We start from the raw sequence: 6,583 nt of genomic DNA, 5'->3' as shown, positions 1-6,583 counted from the left end.
TGTCCTCTTGCTCAATGATGAAAACAAATACTTATTTAACAAGGCTGCTATTGATTTACTGCCCATTATTGGCTCAGTGGTAGCACTCTCACCTCTCCTCTCTCGTCGACTTAAAATATCCCCTGGCTACTGTTTCAAAGAAGAGTAGTGGAGTTCTCCCAAATGTCAGCACCAATATTTATCACTTGGAGAATCCATGTACAACATTTCTTGCCTTCCCTTGTCTATACACTCTGGCTTCTTCCAAAAAAATCAATTAAATTGTCAAATATGACCTGCCCTTTACAGAATCCATCTGCACTATCCCTGGTGAATTAGCCAATGCATTTTCATTCCTTTCAATCTGTATTATGGATCCCAGAAATTTATCTAATAATTGTCCATTAATTTTCCAAATTATACTTCCATCAAATCTTGAAAATAGCATTTACCCAGCCTTTTGGTACAAATCCATTTCCACTGATATCTGGAAAATTAAATGGGTAATACCTTTGCTATGTCTCCTCTATTTGGAGTTGCATACTACTTGGGCCTGGTCACTATTCAATCCCATTTATCAGCATCTTTTTGCATACTTACCTCCTGACATGACTGTTCCACATCTTCGTCAGTCCCACTGTCTCCCTCCTCTAAAAGCTGATCTATAAGTACTCGCTGACCTCAAACATTCCCTCACTTTCAAACACAAGATGGCTCCCTTTAACTCCAAGTAGCCTTATCCATTCTTTGACTGACCTGTTCCAAAGAGGTTAGACAAGCCTTTGTAATTTCCCTTTATATTGATTCTTTCATGCTCAATTTTTAACTGTCTCAATCTCTTTTTTTGGCTGCTTGTAATACCTTTTGTTGTGTTTCCTTCTGCAATATCCTAACCCAGACACTTGGGTGGTAACAGAACATTCAGGGTTGCTGGTACAGATACAAAATGGTTATCAATTGATCAAATCAAAGAATTCACTGTAAACTATCCCTTGCCACAGGTGGGAACTACAGTGTTCCCAGGAGTTGGCTCCTCTCACTCACTCACCAAGAGAGTCATTCCCCAACCTACAGCACTGGCAGCCAGTGTGTGGCAAGATGTGGCTGAGTAATGAAAAGGCAGCTTAGACAAAAGGCGGTCGTGCAATGTACAGGAAACCATAAAAGGAAGAGTTTAAAGGGTAAACAATGCAAATATTGGCAGATGGAAAGGAGCAACATCAAGACCTTGGGAGGGTTTATGACTGGGTTACCTGTGGAAACTGGTCAACCCCAGGCTTAGAGCCCCGGTACCAAGTGTTAGGAGCTAAACTAAGTAAGTTGTTTGTGTATGTTAGGAATAAGCTATAATGTTTAACTTTGATTTATATTTTTATTTTATGTATTAAGGTTGAAGCCTGGATTTTGCTTTTGCTTTGGAGTGGGGCCAGCAAGTCTGGGGCTTTGTTTGTATATCTGCATTTTAATGAGGCTTTACAACTCTTGATGTGAAGAGATGGGTTAACAAGATTTAGGGAAGTTAAAACAAAGTAGACAGAAACTGTGCTGTTGCTTAGCAACTGGAGGCCCACAGAGAGACAGGGAGAAACAGGCAGTTTTGAACTCAGTTAGTGCGAGAGGCATAGTGAAGACACAGCAGCCTAAATCTCTCTAGCTGGATGTGCGACCCGAATTGCTGAGGGAGTAAGTTTAAGAATCTTATGAGTTGATCTACAGTTAAAGTAACAGTGAATTTAGAACAAGTGTTCTAGATCTCAAGGGAGATGCAGTTTTTCAGCAGCCTACTGGGAAAATAAGTTTTTGCAACTGAATCAGCTCTACTTTTGCTGTGGAAATAGTGATACAGCTTCACTGGAATTAGATCTGTAGAGATTACCTCTGGTATGAAAGGGAAGAGTGAGTTTGAATCATTTGTTCTCCTGATGTCAGTATTGAAAATCTTTCCAGACTGTTTGTTATCCAGTGTAATATAGGTAATGTTTCTTGTTTAATAAATGTTTTATCCTTTTGTTAAAAATTAAATGCAGATGCCTGTGCTGATGCTTCTTTTTAGGCTGTCCCTCGGGGTCGAGGATGACTTGCTTCCATGCTAAAAATGAAGTTACTGAAGAGCCCAGTGCGCGACCTAAGTCTCTGTCACAAATGAGGCAGACAGTGGTAGTGAGAACAGTAAGTGGGGTGCCCGGGTTGCCATGTACTCCTTTCGCTGTCGACGCTTGGCTTCAGCTAGCTCTTGATGATAAGGCTCGGTGTTCAGCTCTTTCCCGGATGATTTCCCTCTACTTCGGATGGTCTTGGGCCAGGGATTCCCGGAGGTGAGTGGAGATGTTGCACTTTTTCAAGGAGGCTTTGAGGGTGTCCTCGAAGTGTTTCCTCTGCCCTCCTGAGGCTCACTTACTGTGTCGAAGCTCCGAGTAGAGCGCTTGTTTCGAATGTCAAACGTGTGGACGATGTGGCCCGCCCAGCAGAGCTGATCGAGCGCAGTCAATGCTTCGATGCTGGGGATGTCGGCCTGAGTGAGAACACTGATGTTGGTGCGCCTATCCTGCCAATGGATTTGCAGGATCTTGCAGAGGCAGCGCTGGTGAGACTTCTCCAGAGTTTTGAGGTGCCTGCTGTACATCGTCCATGTCTCTGAGCCAGCCAACTAGTTCATTTTTAATGGAGAAGCCATTAGTTGAGGAGATTCCTTTATAGTTACCACAGTCAGACTTGTCACCTTACTTGAAGATGGCCATGATTACAGCGTCTCTGAGATCTCCCGGTGTGCTCTCTTCCTTCCAGATAAGGGAGATGAGGCCATGTATTCGTGCCAGTAGCGTTCCCCGCCATGCTTTAGTGCTTCAGGGATTCCATCTACTCCTGATGCCTTGTTGCTCTTTAGCTGTCAAATAGCCTTTTCTACCTCATGCCAGGTTGGGGTTGTGCTGAGATAGTGGCGGGTAGCATGCTGCAGGATGGAGGCAAGGACACTCGTGTTGAATATAGTCTCTGTTAAGAAGATCTTTGAAGTGCTCCTTTCAGCGGGTGCTGACTGCCTCTCTGTCCTTGATGAGCACCTTTCCATTCTTGACCAGCTGTGGAGCGGGGCCTTAGGTGCTTGGTCCGTAGGTGGTCTTGACTGTGCTAAAGAAACTTCGCAGGTCATGGTTGCCGGCTAACTGTTGGATTTCCTGCGCTTTCTCCACCCACCATCTGTTCTTTAGGTCACGGGTTTTTTGCTGGACATCAGCCTTCAGCTACCTGTAGACCTGCTTACTTGCTCTCGAGTTGGGTTGCTGTTTCAGGTTCAGAAATGCCTTGCACTTGTGGTCTATCAGCTCCTGGATCTCCTAGTCATTCTCATTGACCAGTATTTCCTGGTCAAGTGACCGAGCGTCTCTTCGCAGGTGCTGATTATGGAGGCCTTCAGGGCAGACCAGGCGCTGAGGACACTCGGCGTCTTTGGGTTACTGGGAGTTGCCAGGTTGGCAGTGAGGCACTGGCCGAATGGGGCTCTCTTATCAGGGTCCTAGGTTGCCTCAGAGTTGATTTTCCTGCGGCATTGTTTCCGTTGCTGTCGCTGCTTTGGGACTACATTGCTGTTGGTCCATCCAGCAGTTATCAGCTCCTGTCATGGTGCGCGTGATACGCACATACTTGCAGTTGCTTACTTGGACAATAACGTAGTTGGGTAGGTGCCAGTGCTTGGACCAAGGGTGTTTCTATGAGGCCTTGCACTTGTCTGTCTGACGGAACAAGGTGTTGGTTATGACAAGGCCATGTTCTAGGCATTTTATCAGGAGCAGGGCACCATTGGTGTTGAATTTCCCTACCTCCTCTCTGCCAATTACATCTCCCCAGAGGTCTGTGTCCTTCCCAACTCTGGCATTTAAGTTGCCTTGGAGGATCAGCTTATCGCCCACTGGGACTTGGGCCAAGGATTGTTTGTGTCTGGAGTAAAATTTCCCTTTGGGCTCATCTGTAGCATCCAGTGCTGGGGCGTACGTGCTGAGGACTGTAATGCGCTGGTTCTGGGCTAGAGTGAGCTGAAGGGTCATGAGGCGCTCATTTATCCTGCAAGGGGTGTCTCTGAGATGGCCAGCTAGTTCATTTTTAATTGCGAAGCCAACCCTGTGGAGGCGGTGATCTTTTACTGGTTGACCTTTCCAGAAGAAGGTGTAACACCACTGTGTTCCTTGAGCTGGCCTTCCCCTGTCCACCGGGTCTCACTTGGGGCAGTGATGTCAATGTCAAAATGCCTGAGCTCCCAGGCAACGACATTGTCCCTGTCTATTGCTGTTGGGGTTGTCCATGAGGGTCCTTATGTTTCAGGTCCCAGACTTCATTTTAAGGGGGTGGAAGATGCCTGTGTGAGTTCTTTCAATGTGGGGTGGCCGTTGCACACCAGCTACCACACGGGCTCGACGGAGCAAGGCCTTGGTCCAGTGGGAAGGGTCCGAGACGACTGGAGACCAGGCTCTGCTGTGTGGGCCTAGAACATACAATCCTTATACTACATATAAGACTGGATGTTGGGAGGCAGTCAGTGATAAGCAACATCAGGGATTCTCAGCTGGAAGTGTCAGGCTTCCAGGAAGAAAGCTCAGAAAAATGTCTGCAGAAGCTGGGGCAGTGTTGGTGTAATGATAGAGAGCGAGAAGGGTTAAAGTGGGAAGGCCTGTGCATTCAGTAAATACTCTTCATGTTCCTAAACAAAATCAGTGATCTATCAAGCCAGGTTTCATTCTGGGATCTGACTTGTCCAGTAATAACATCAGTTTGGTATATTCCCTTGAAGGGGAAAGGTAGGACAAATAAATCTCGAACACCCTGGATGACGAGAGAGATAGGGGTAAAGATGAAAAGGAAGAAGTACACATATGACAGATGTCTGGTAGAAAATACAATGGAGAATCAAGGTGGATATAGAAGGACCAGAGAGCAAGTTGGGGGAAAAACCGAATCAAAAGCAAGGAGAGAGCATGAAAAGAGACTGGCAGCTAACATAAAAGTGAATCACAAGGTTTTTTATAAGCATGGAAATAATAAAAGAATGGTAAAAGAAAGGGTAGGGCCAATTGGGGAAACTTGCATGTGGAGGCAGGAGAATTAGTAGAGGTATTAAATGAGTACTTTGCATCTCTCTTTACTAAGGTAGAGGATGCTACCCAGGCCGAGGTGAGAGAGGAAGTAACTGGTACACTCGAACTTACAATTGAGAAGAAAGAGGTATTACAAAGGCGATCTTTGCTCAAAATTGATAAAGTATTAGGCTGGGTGGGATGCATCCAAGGGTACCAAGGAAAGTGAGTGTGGAAATTGCAGAGGTACTGGTGATGATCTTCCAGTCTTCCTTAGACATGGGGCGGTGCCAGAGGACTGGGGAATTGCAAATGTTACACCCTTGTTCAAAAAGGGTTGTAAGGATAAAGCTGGCAACTACAGACCAGTCAGTTTGACTTCAGTGGTGGGAAAACTTCTGGAAACTATAGTTTGGAACAAAATTAATAATCAATAAGACAAGTGTGGAATAATTAAGGAAAGCTAGCTTGGATTCATTAAGGAAAAATCACGTTTAACTAACTTGCTGGAGTTTTTTGAGGTGACAGAGATGGTTGAGGAAGGAAACGCTGTTGATGTCATATATATGGATTTTCAAAAGGCATTTGATACAGTGCCACACAATAGACTTGTGCAAAATTCTAGCTCATGGAATAAAAGAGAAAGTGGGCACTCGGATAAGAAATTGGCTGAGTGACAGGAAACGGAGTAGTGATTAATGATTGTTTTTCAGATTGGAGGAAGGTTTGTAGTGGAGTACCCCTTGGGTCAGTGTTGGGACCTTACTCTTCCTGATATATATTAATGACCTAGATTGTGGTGTGCAGGGCATGATTTCAAAATTTGTGGATGATACGAAGATTAGAAGCGTTGTCAACTGTGACGAGGATAGTCTTGAGCTTCAAAAGGACGTAGACATATTGGTGGATTGGGCAGACAAATGGTAGATAAAGTTCAATGTGTGAGGTGATTCATTTTGGCAGGAAGAATGTGGAGAAATAGCATAAATAAGGAGAAACTCTAAAGGAGGTGCAGGAACAGAGGGACCTCTGTATTGGCCATTGGAGGCAAGAGCAGTTAATAAAGCATATGGTATCCTAGGTTTTATTAATAGGGGTATTGAGTACAAGAGTAACAATGTCATATTGAACTTGTATAATACACTAGTTAGGTCTCAACTGGAGTACTGCATCTAGTTCTGGGCGCCATACTTGTAGAAGGATGTGAAGGCATTGGAAAGAGTACAGAGGAGATTCACAAGAATGATTTCAGGGATAAATAACTGTAGCTTTGAGGATAGATTGGAAAGATTGGACTGTTTCCCTTGGAGAAAAGAAGGCTGAGAGGAGACTTGATAGAGGTATTCAAGATCCTGAGGGGTATGGACAGGGTAAATAGTGAGAAACTCTTCCTGCTTGAGAAAGCATCAAGAGGTAGGAGGGCACAGATTCAACATACTTGGCAAAAGGAGTAAAAATGATGAGGAAAAAAATTTTTTACCCAGAGGGTTGTTGGAGTCTGGAACAAATTTCCTGGAGGGATGGTGGAGGCAGGTTTGATC

The sequence above is a fragment of the Cetorhinus maximus genome, chromosome 33, assembly GCF_964194155.1.
Source record: "Cetorhinus maximus chromosome 33, sCetMax3.hap1.1, whole genome shotgun sequence".
NCBI lineage: Eukaryota > Metazoa > Chordata > Chondrichthyes > Lamniformes > Cetorhinidae > Cetorhinus > Cetorhinus maximus.
This window is presented reverse-complemented; position numbering follows the sequence as displayed.